The following is an 11942-nucleotide window of genomic DNA, read 5'->3' as shown; positions in this document are numbered from 1 at the left end:
TGCTATTCACAATAGCAAAGACTTGGATCAACCCAAATGTCCATCAGTGACAGACTGGATTAAGAAAATGTGGCACATGTACACCATGGAATACTATGCAGTCACAAAAAAGGATGAGTTTGTGTCTTTTATAGGGACATGGATGCAGCTGGAAAACAACATTCTCAGCAAGCTATTGCAAGAACAGAAAACCAAACACTGCATGTTCTCACTCATAGGTGGGAACTGAAAAATGAGATCACTTGGACACAGGAAGGGGAACATCACACACGGGGGCCTATTGTGGGAAAGGGGATGAAGTACACCACTATACTTCAGCCTAGGTGACAGAGTGAGAGCCTGTCTCAAAAAAAATTGCTTTTGCTAATTCTGTGAAGAATGTCATTGGTAGTTTGATAGGAATCGCACTTAATCTATAAATTGCTTTGGGTAGTCTGACCATTTTAACAATGTTGATTCTTTCTATTCATGAGCATGGCATGTTTTTTCATTTGTTTGTGTTGTCTCTGATTTCTTTGAGAAGTGTTTTGTAATTCTTGTAGAGATCTTTCATCTCCCTGGTTAGCTGTTTCCTAGGTATTTTATTCCTTTTGTGGCTATTGTGAATGTGATTGTATTCTTGATTTGGCTCTCAGCTTGGATGTTGCTGGTATATAGAAATACTACTGATTTTAAACTCTCTATATTAATTTTGCCTTAGCTTCTTCCTTTTAGGTTAACAGGAGGAAGTAGGATAAAGTAAAGATCCAAAGAATGAGTTGGAATTAAATTATTTTTCTACATAGTTGGGAAGATAACATTGGATCTGTGGTCTGGGGCTGACAAATAGAGCCTTTGTCTGGATGGGGAGGGAGAGGGAAGGGAACCAATGCTTGGTGAAGTGGGGCTATGAGTCATACAGGTTATATCGGAAAAAAGGGGGCACAATGATTGGGAACACAGTTTACACATACTATCATATTTAATCCCCCAAATAATAACCATTGAGAAAGGTATCATCATCCATAGTTTATAGAATAGAAATCTGAGGCCAGAGAGTTTAATTGGTTGGCTCAGATTGACATAGCTAGTAAATGGCAGATATAGGATCCAAATCTATACGGTGCCAATCCTGGAAAGTGACTGTAAATACAGCTGGCTGAAAAGTGAAAGATCAAACAGTCTTCTGTTGGACTATAGTGCCAAAAATGATATTCATTTTTCATCTGCTGTACCCTTTGCCATGATCTGACTCATTATTTACCCACATCAAATCAGTAGACACTATAAAAGGCATTAGAACTTTGATTTATATTTAGCTTAAGCAAAGATAAATGGCTTACATTTGATCAGTCAATGTAGATCTTTAAAAATACTCTACCCAATATGCTAGTTTATCAGTTGTTACAGTTGATTTGATTAGGGTGATTTATTTAACTGAACTTTGCCCCCAGATCTGATCTTAGCCTAGTAACAGAAAAGAATGATGATAGTTACACATTTGGAGAGCAATTAGAGTAACTCTCCTGCTGGGGATGTAGTTGGCTCTTAAAAGTCACGTAAATTGTTAAATAAGTATTAAATAGACATAAAAGGCTAAGCCTTTCTCTTTTAATTCAGAAACTGCCAAGAAAAGAAAAAGATAAAGAGGGAAGACAATAACTATTAAACAGGGATAATAACCAGAGGACTTCTCTCTACTGCAATTTGGAATTTCATGCTTCTTTAGGTTTTCAAATGATTTCCTTTTGCTTTTAAATGAATTTAATCTAGATAATAATTTTTCTACAGACCTTGCAAGTCAAAGGATTCTACTTAATTTAAAAAATGAAAGAAACAACTTGAAAGGGTTAGAATATAACTTTAACACTCTTTCTCCAATCTCCATTGGCAAAACGGAGATGAATGTGAAATAAATAAAATAATAGCCAACATTTACTAAATTATTATGTGGGCTAGCAATTCTTCTAAACAATTTTACTTAGAGGAAGCTAAGGAACAGGAAAACTGATTTTGCCAAAAGTCGATCTGGGATGAAAGCCAGACATTTGGGTTCAGAGTGTATGCACCAAACTTCTTTACTTTCTTGCTTCAATGATAGTAATAAGAGCACTTAAAAACTCTTCAGCTGTGCTCTCTGTGGAAGACATTATCTCCCTTTTATACATAAGGGCATTGAGTCTTGGCAATATTAACCAACCAATTAGCTCAAGATCAGACAACATAGATGAAGTAGTCTGGATTTTAGCAGAGGTCTGCGTAATTTCAAAGTCTGTGCTTTGAGTGTTTTGATGCTTAATGTTCAAGGTCAAAGGGTTTACCAAATAAGTTTACAGAAAGAGGTTTCACCTTCCTGTCCCAAGAGTTGGCCTTAGAGCACAGTGCCATGGCCAGGAGACCTGGCTAACAGAGCACCTGCAGTCCCAGCAGGCAGCTTCTGTGCATTCCTGTTCAGAAGGTAGGCCGGTCTCAAAGAGATGCTGACGAGTATTGTTCCAGGAGGACTGGACTGCCTTGCCACTATTAAGGTCAAGTGCTAAATAAACATCTTCCGAGTTTTACACCTGAGAAATACAAATAAAATCCTAAACCCTCCAACTAACTGAATCCACCTCCTTAGCCAAGGAGACTCCAAAGAAGCCTTAAAAACTGAGTTCTGGCCCATCATGGGGGAGGTTTGGATATGCCTCATTATACTCTCTCCCTCAGTAGCTTCCATTAAACCTTCTTTCCTAAAGATTTAACAGAAACCAGCCATTTCAAAAGACTTAAGAGGACTCCCTTTCATTTCTGCGGTTTTGACCCAATAATCAACCAGCAGTTTTTCCTGTTAAGAGACCACTAACCATGAACTGGTTATGGCCAGTTTATGGAGTCTGTGTACTGGATGCCTCTGTGTCCTCCATTTCACCTTATCATGTATATAGCCTAATTTTAATGCATTTAAATTTTACATTTCCACCACAAAGTGAACCTGGGATATATGTGACAAGCATGTTAGTTTACTATGCATGCATGCCCTCTTTCATGAATATGTATTGCTCCTCCTATAATCTGATGAATATGTATGCTTAGTCAGCCCATTTGGCCTAAATTCCTGTTTCACCATTTCCTCTCTGCTTCTACTGGACGTTATGCTTCCCAGGCTGTGGATTGTTACCCTGGAGACTGCAACCTTTGATAAGAAATAAAGCTCTCCTGTCCAAATGTGGAAACCTCATGATTCTTTGGTTGACACAACTCAGGAATGTTTCCTCATGGACTTGTGGTAACTTTAGTTGACACACTTTCTCACGTTTCCTCATCTTCTCGAAATGTAATCATAAAAATAGATAAGGCCTCATCTCTCAATTTCCTGGGAGAAAATGGGCCTAATTTCAACTCTCCCCGACTTGAAATGGCAAACCCTACCTCTAGTCATAATGATACGATAAACTTAGGAATTTTTTCTTGAAAACACCAGTGTAATGGATTGTATCCACTGTGCTCTATACAAGATTTCTTTTCACCATTGCAATCTCTCCAGTGAATTGTTTCTGATACGCGCATTACATTCTGGTTTAATGTTTATTCAATAGTAAAATTGTTTTCTTTCTCTATTACGTTTGTGGAGAGGTTTTCTGGGCTGGGATTTTGCTTTTAATTATATTTCCTCAACACTACCTTAGGGAGCTTCTTCTGGGAGATTCCAAAAAGGCAAAGCTGCTTATGGAAAGGATCTAGGGAGCAGGGGAGGGGAAGGTGTACCAGACTCACCTGGAGGCCTTCTAGGATTGATAGATTTGATTAGGCATCAATTCCAAAAATATTTATTGAGTATTTACTATGTGCCTGGCCCTGTGCTAGAGTCAAAATGTCAGAGGTACTGTTCCTAATTATAGCACGAAGAGAGCATAGTAATTGGAAATGCACCAGCCTCCTGGGTGCTTAGGAACAGGAATTGGCTGTGGATTTCCTGCCTGGGAACCTGGGAGCTGTATAAAGAGATAAAGAGTTGAAGAAACTAAGATCTCTAAAGGAGGTTTAAGTGTGTCTTCTTGGGATTGGACCTTTAGGGAGGCTTTTAAAGAGAACTCCTTCTTCCAGACTGGCATTCTTAGATAGCACAGCTCGTGTGTTGATGATCTTTGCACAGCCAGGCTGTAGCCTAGTGTCTAAGATGTAGGAGGCAGCCTATAAATGGTTGTTGATGAAATAAGTGAAAGAAAGAAAACTTTTCCCTTTGGCAAGGAAAGACTCAGACAAAATTCCCCATGACTTCTAAAGGTGCTCCTGGGCATTACTTTTCATTGTTTTTCCTGGGGAGGCTGTTTCCTCAGAATGTCATTGTATTACAGCTCATTCCTTAAGGGATATGGTTTCCATTTTCCTCAATGTTGCTCCTTTCTCTCATTTTACCAGCAACTTGTTACTCCCTTTCAGACTCTTTTCTCTCTTTCCCTTCTCCTTCAGCATTGATCTCTCCCCATTGAAGTTACAAGTAAAATGTAACAATTAGTCATTTTAATACGGACTATTTTGACAATTGCCATTGGGTTTACTCAGTTGAAATGAAGCAATGGTCTCTTTGGGATTTAAGATAATGTCTCTTTATCACACAGGTCATCCTTTACAATGTTTTCTTGCTTTTCAGATATACCAGTTAACTGTATTAGTCTGTTCTCACATTGCTATGAAGAAATACCTTAGATTGGGTAATCTGCAAAGGAAAGAGGTTTAATTGACTCACAGTTCGGCTGGATGGGCCTCAGGAAACTTACGACCAATGCGGAAGGCAAAGGAGAAACAGGCACCTTCACAGGGCAGCAGGATGGAGTGAGTGCAAGCAGGGAAAATGCCAGACGCTTGTAAAACCATCAGATCTGTGCTAACTCACTATCAGGAGAACAGCAAGGGGGAAACCTTCCCTATGATCCAATCACCTCCACCTGGTCCTGGCATTGACATGTGGGTCTGTCCGGAATTCGTGGGTTCTTGGTTTCACTGACTTCAACGATTAAGCCTCGGACCCTTGCGGTGAGTGTTACAGTTCTTAAACATGGTGTGTCCGGAGTTTGTTCCTTCAGACGTTCAGATGTGTCTGGAGCTTCTTCTTTCTGGTGGGTTCGTGGTCTCGCTGTGAGAAGTGAAGCTGCAGACCTTCGTGGTGTCACAGTTCTTAAAGGCAGAGCGTCTGGAGTTGTTCGTTCTTCCTGGTGGGTTTGTGGTCTTGCTGGCTTTGTGTTCTAGCTGCAGACTTTCGAGGTGACTGTTACAGCTCTTAAACGCAGTGTGGACCCAAAGAGTGGGCAGCAGCAACCTTTATTGTAAAGAGTAAAAGAATAAAACTTCCACAATATGGAAGAGGACCCCAGAGAGGTTGCTGACTGGCTTTGGCAGCCTGCCTGCTTTTATTTCCTTATCTGGCCCCACCCACATCCTGCTGATGGGTCAATTTTACAGAGAGCTGATTGGCCCACTTTACAGAGAGCTGATTGGTCCATTTTGACAGAGTGCTGATTGCTGCGTTTACAATCCTTGAGCTAGACACAGAGTGCTAGAAGGAAAAGTTCTCCAAGTCCCCACCAGGTTAGCTAGATACAGAGTACCAATTGGTGTATTTACAAACCTTGAGCTAGACACAGAGTGATGATTGGTGTATTTATGATCCTCCAGCTAGACATAAAAGTTCTCCAAGTCCCTACCAGATTAGCTAGACACAGAGTGCTGATTGGTGCACATACAATCCTCTGGCTAGATATAAAAGTTCTCCAAGTCCCCATCCAGCTCAGGCGCCGGGCTGGCTTCACCTAGTGGATCCTGCACTAGGGCTGCAGGGGAGCTGCCCACCAGTCCTAAACCGAGCCTGCACTCCTCAGCCCTTGGGCTGTCATGAGACCGGGCGCCAGGGAGCAGGGGCGGTGCCCGTTGGGGAGGCTCCGGCGGCTCAGGAGCCCACCGCAGCGGGGCAGCACAGACAGGGCGGGCTGCAGGTCCAGCTAAACCCAGGGAGAATTTGAATGCAGCGGCGCCCCGCCAGCAGTGCTGGGGGACTCGGCCGCGACCTCCTGCAGCTGCTGGTCCCAGTGCTAAGCCCCTCACTGCCCTGGGCCAGGGGTGCCAGCAGGCCGCTGCGTGTGCCGACCTGCCTAGCCTGCGTCGGGGCCGGGGTCGGGGCCGGCACCGGCGCCAGCCAGAACTCGCACTGGCCCGCCAGCGCAGCACAACCCGATTCCGGCCGGCGACTCTGCCTCCACACCTCGCCACAGGCAGAGGGTGGGAGCTCCAGCCTTGGCCAGCCCAGAGCGGGGCTTCCACAGTGCCGTGGCGGGCTGAAGGGCTCCTCAAGCACCGCCAGACGGGACACCGAGGCTGTGGAGGCGCTGAGAGCGAGGGCTACTAGCATACTGTCGCCTCTCATGGGGATTGTGGGGATTACAATTCATGGTGAGATTTGGGTAGGGACACAGAGTAAAACTATATCATTAACCATGCAGGTACACATATTAGTAGGGACACAGAGTAAAACTATATCATTAACCATGCAGGTACATGTGTTAGTCTGCCAGGACTGCCATAACCAAGTACTGCGGACTGAATGGCCTAAACAACAGAAATTTATTTTCTGAGTTCTGGAGGTTGGAAGCCCATTATCAAGATTCCAGAAGGGTTGGTTTCTTCTGAGGCTTTTCTTCTTGGCTTGCAGATGGCCACCTTCTCTCTGTTTTCATCCAACCTTCCCACTATATCGCTCTGTGTCCTAATTTTCTCTTCTTATAAGGACACCAGTCATATTGGATTAGGGCCCACTTTAATTGCCTCATTTTAACTTAATTAGCTCTTCAAAACCCTGTCACCAAATACAGTCACATTCTGAGACACTGGAGGTCAGGATTTCAACATGTGAATTTTAGGGGAACACAATTCAGCCCCTAGCAGTACATCCTACAAATTTTTTTCTTTTTAATAATCACTGGTCTAAATCAGTATTAGCTGAGTGGCTGATTACTAGAATTACCTGGAGATAATTTAAAAATATAGACTCCTAGCCCCTCCTCAGGAGATTCTCATTTAGTGGGTCTGAAATGGGGCTGGAAATCTTTACATTTAAAAAATATTTTAAGACCTGGGTGTGGTAGTTCACACCAATAGTCCCAGTGATTTGGGAGACTGAAATGGGAGGGTCACTTGAGCCCAGGGGTTAGAGGCTGCAGTGAGCTATGATCACACCACTACACTCCAACCTGGGCAACAGAGTAAGACCCTGACTCAAGATAAAAAACCTTAGATAATTGTGATAATTAGTGAGGTTTGAGAACCACCCTTATAAGGAGTTCCTGGCATTATTTATTATTGTACAAGGGAAGAACAAATTGAATGAAACAGTGGTAGTTGCTCAGAGGAACCTCAGAAAGATTACACCTAGTAAGCACCACTTTGAAACTTTACTGTTCCCTTTTATTTGGTTCCATGTGGTTTCCTGTCTTCTTCATTGTTTTTCATTTCTGCATGTATATATAAGCTCTTAAAGCATCCAACACACTTTGCTCCACATTTTATAATTTAATTAGCTGTGTCTATTGGAGTTAGGTTCAAAATAATTTCTGACGCATATGCTCCTATCTGAAATACAAATATTTATCAGGCATTGAATGTTGTATGAGTGTAGCTATCATGTTTGATGATGATGACATAAAGAAGAAGGCAATAAGGTCTCCCCCAAGGAGTTCAGGGACTTTACTAGATTGTCAAAGGCATTAGCTCTTCATGCTACCATATTATTATTTGAAAGAAAATCCTATTGTTGGAAATTTCTAGTGGGATCATTGTTCCCCTTTGCTCCATGGAAATTTATCATATTTTTGGTTGTTTTGACTGATTTGACCCATTTACTAGTGATAACTGAACTCAGGGTCAATTACCTCAGTTCTATGGCTTTAATGCCTGCTTTGTGGCTGCCATCTTGAGAGACTGGCATAAGTTCCCCAGCATTCTTTCCCTTAGCACAACTTAACCATGACTTAGCACATTCCAAAGGTTTAGCTAAGCATAACTGTCCCTAGATAAGATTTAGTACTTGATTGAAAACAACTTCATCAGTGTGCTTGCAGAATTCCAGTGAAATTATGTTTCATTTCAACTGAAGTAAACCCAATGGCAATTGGCAAAATGGGAGATAATATTGCTGTGTGGTCTAAGAAGAGATAATTTAGGCATTTGAACATGAAATGTAATCTCTTGGTTTTTTAAAAAAGAGATTATGCAAAGGTAAGAATGGGGATCTTTCTTTCTCTAGAAAGTCATTAATCTATGATCCCTTGAGGGTAATATAAAAAAAGTTAGTTATAGATTTTAAAATTTGCTTCAGATCTGTTGAAATAAGAAAGTGAGGGAGGCAGAAACAAAGTGGATTAGATTCAGTTGTTGAGAGGAGAGGCAGAGTTCGATTTGCACTGTGAGCTTCAAAGTGTTAGTGTAAGCTATCTACTGCTCTTTGGCTTGTTAATCATTTGCTTTTTCTTCCAGTCATTTCTTAAATCATTTATCAAACATTTATGGAGAATTTGTTTGCAATTATAGAGATAAATAAGAAACTGTATCTGTTCTCAGTCTCAGGAGCTCAAAGTCCTGGGAGAGATGGACACATCAACCAATAATAACAGCAGGTGTGATGTATGTATGTGGAAATATGTCCAGGGTTACGAAGAGCCTGGAAAATAGATGACCAGGCTGGGTTAGGGTGTGGTTTCAGAAAGGAAGCGCTGGACTAAGACTTGAAGAATGCATTGGAAGAACAAATCAGGTAGAAAAGAGGACAAAGTCATTTTGCTCAGAAGAAACAGCATGTGCAAATGTGCCACAACCATTCAAAGCAAGTTGCTGCTTAAGTCTTGCTCACAACTTTTCATCTGAGAAGTGGAGTAACTGAAGCAGCCAATGCTGGTGGTTGTAATTCTTGAGGATGCAACAGTAAGAACAGTAAGAAGTATTTGGCATGGCAAGGATATAATGAAGCCTCCTGCGTTGGGCTGGGCCAGGCATGGTGAAAGAGGTACACATCTTATTTCAGTGTAATTTTTATTTTCAGGGACTATGTCCCTGGCACCAAATAGACATTAAATACATATTTATTGAATTGAGTTGACAGATTTATTTTGGTTTACTTATGAAGATAAGAAAGTAATAATCTCACCTCTAGTATTTCTCTTGTAGAAACATAAGTGTCATTTTAAAGATGTTATTATGGGGTCGACATTCCATGTCAGTATGTTTTATATCCATGGAGCAAGGGAGAATGCTACTGCAAACCAAAACCACCACCCCCCCACCCTCCCTGGTGTATACCAGAATTTGTACTCAATGGTGACTCAATTTATTTTCCATCAGTAGGACATTTAATCTGTGTCATTGTTCATCTCTTCTAGGAGAGGAAATAACCCCCGAAGCCTTTGCAACTAAGGACATATATCCTTCAGACAAGTGTTTACTGGGCAACTTCTTCATGTTGTAACTGAGTATGGCTGATTGCTCACAAAGATATTTGCAAAATTCCTCCTGTCCCCTAACTCACTTCTCCTTGCAGTGTGACTCTGCCAACTTCTCCTGTCGATTGGTGGAGAGTGTTTCTCCTCCCCCTTGAATCTGGGCTGGGCATGTAACTTGTTTGACCAATAGAATGCAGAGAAATGAAACGCAGCCTTCAACATTCAAGGCTATGCTCAAGGAGTCTAACCCTGTGGGTATGCTGCTGTCAAATGAGGGAGCTTTGATTAGCCTATTGAAGACACACAGACAACCTGACAGGCAATACCAACATTCAGATACGCAAGTTATGCTGTGTTAGACCATGCTGCCCAGGTGAGCTTTTAGACAACTACAATTTGTGAGTGACTCTAAGCAAGACCAGAAGAACCTTCTAGCCAAATCTAAAGCAAATGCCGACTCATAGAATTGTAAGCAAATAAAGTGGTTGTTGTTTAAAGACGCTAACTTTTGGGGTGTTTTGCCGCACCTCAATACATAACTGTTACACTAACTACTTTTCACTGTGAAATCCTCAACGTCTTATTCTGTAATCAAACCAGAATGTCCTTGCCTTCTTAGCACTTTGCCACAGTCCAGTGGGGTGAATAGACAGCAGCTGCTCATTTATGCTCATGCTCATGTTCATTATTTGCATTTGGACTAAAAGGAGCTCTGTTCTCCAGGACAGAACTATTCTAAAGCTCTTCAGGAACAGGAACAGGAGTCCATCACAGACAGCGAAATCAAAAGTGCCCTACATAGAGGCATCCAGACTGAGAGCTGAAAGGGATCTGGGAAAACATTTAGTCTCACTCCCTCATTTTCCATTCAGACCACAGAGACGAAATAACTTGCTGAAGTTCTCACAGCTCTGTAGTGGCACAGTCAGAACAAGGATCCCAATCTCTTAACTACTAACATAAAATGCTTCCAGCATGCAAATTGTACATACAATAGAACAGTTTAAATTTAAATCATGTTTTGAGCAAGGGGAGAGTCTAATTAATTACTTCACAGTATAATTTTGGAGTCACCAGAAAGGCTTTAAAGACAAAAATTGCTTTGGAACCTAGGTGCTTCATATCTGCCCGAAACTGGGGCAGGTACAGGTGTGTTCCTGCCACTAAAGGGTCATTAGTTGGTTGGGCAGTCCTTTAGTGTTCTTGGTACTAAGCACAAAACATGGGTAAGATGGTTCAGGGCTGGTTGTGGTGGCTCATGCCTATAGCCCCAGCATTCTGGGAGGCCAAGGCTGGAGGATAGCTTGAGCCCAAGAATTTGAGACCAGCCTGAACAATATCACAAGACCTCATGTCTACAAATAATAATTTTTTAAGAATTGGCTGGGCGTAGCGGCACACACTTGTAGGCCCAGCTGCTTGAGAGGTTGAGGTGGGAGGATTGCTTTAGTGTGGGAGGCTGAGGCTGCAATGAGGTGATCACACCATGGTACTACAGCCTGGGCAACAGCGTGAGTTCCTGCCTCAAAAAAAAAAAAAGTTTATGTTCTCAAAGTGCTCATAGTCTAGTGGTAGTACGATATTTGAGATATTAAAGCAGTTTCTCCTCCTTTTGCAAATAAGGATATGTATCCTTAAAGCAGAAGGAATGGCAGAATCGTGTAATAAACCTTCATGTACCATTACCTAGCTTCAACAACTATCAACACTCTGCTGTTTTTGTTCATTTACACCTCACCTCCTTCCCATCCCCCACTTGAATATTCTCATGATTTTTTTACAGTTTTTAAGATAACATTTACATAACTGAAATGCACAAGTCTTAGCTGTCCACTTTTGACAAATGGATGCACCTGTGTAACCAACGACTCTATCACAACATACAGCGTTTCATCTCCCTAGCAAAATCCCTGTGTCCCTTCCTAGTCAATGCCTCTTTATTTCTGAGGCAGTCATTGCTCTGCTTTTGTTTTTCATCTTAGGCTAGTTTTGCCTGTTCTAGAATTTCATATAACTGAGAACATACAGAATGTACTCACTAGTGTCTGACTTTTTCAAAAGGGTAACGTCTGTGATGTTCATTCAGCTGTTGCATGCATCAGTAGTTTATTTTCTTTCTATTGTTAAGTAGTGTTCTAAGGACTGTTTTAATAGCATCCCACAAATTATGATATGTTCTATTTACATTATCATTTGGTTTGTAATATTTTATATTTTCTCTTGTGATTTCTTCTTTGACTCATGAATTATTATAATGAATTATTAAAAGTGTATTGTAATACATTTAGTGAAACTGTATTATTTAATTTACTAATGTCTGGTGCTTTTGTATCCAGTGTTGTTGGTTTCTAATTTAATTCCATGGTTTTCAGAGAATACACTCTGAAAGATTTTAATCTTTTGAAGTTTACAGATATACTTTATAGCCTCACATATGGTATTACTTGGTGAATGTTCTATGTGTTCATGAAAGGAATATGTATTCTGAAGCTACTGGGT

At 41.3% G+C, this 11942-nt stretch overlaps 1 long non-coding RNA gene across 1 annotated transcript; it reads left to right on the top strand.

Moving 5' to 3' along the window:
* Positions 1-8763: 8763 nt before the first annotated feature.
* On the top strand, positions 8764-11718 carry LOC105519943. Its single transcript, XR_001003048.1, has 2 exons — positions 8764-8937; positions 9384-11718. It is a non-coding gene; the product is annotated as an uncharacterized LOC105519943 (long non-coding RNA).
* The last annotated feature ends 224 nt before the right edge of the window (positions 11719-11942 follow it).

The sequence above is a fragment of the Colobus angolensis genome, unplaced genomic scaffold (assembly GCF_000951035.1).
Source record: "Colobus angolensis palliatus isolate OR3802 unplaced genomic scaffold, Cang.pa_1.0 Scaffold362, whole genome shotgun sequence".
NCBI lineage: Eukaryota > Metazoa > Chordata > Mammalia > Primates > Cercopithecidae > Colobus > Colobus angolensis.
This window is presented reverse-complemented; position numbering and strand designations above follow the sequence as displayed.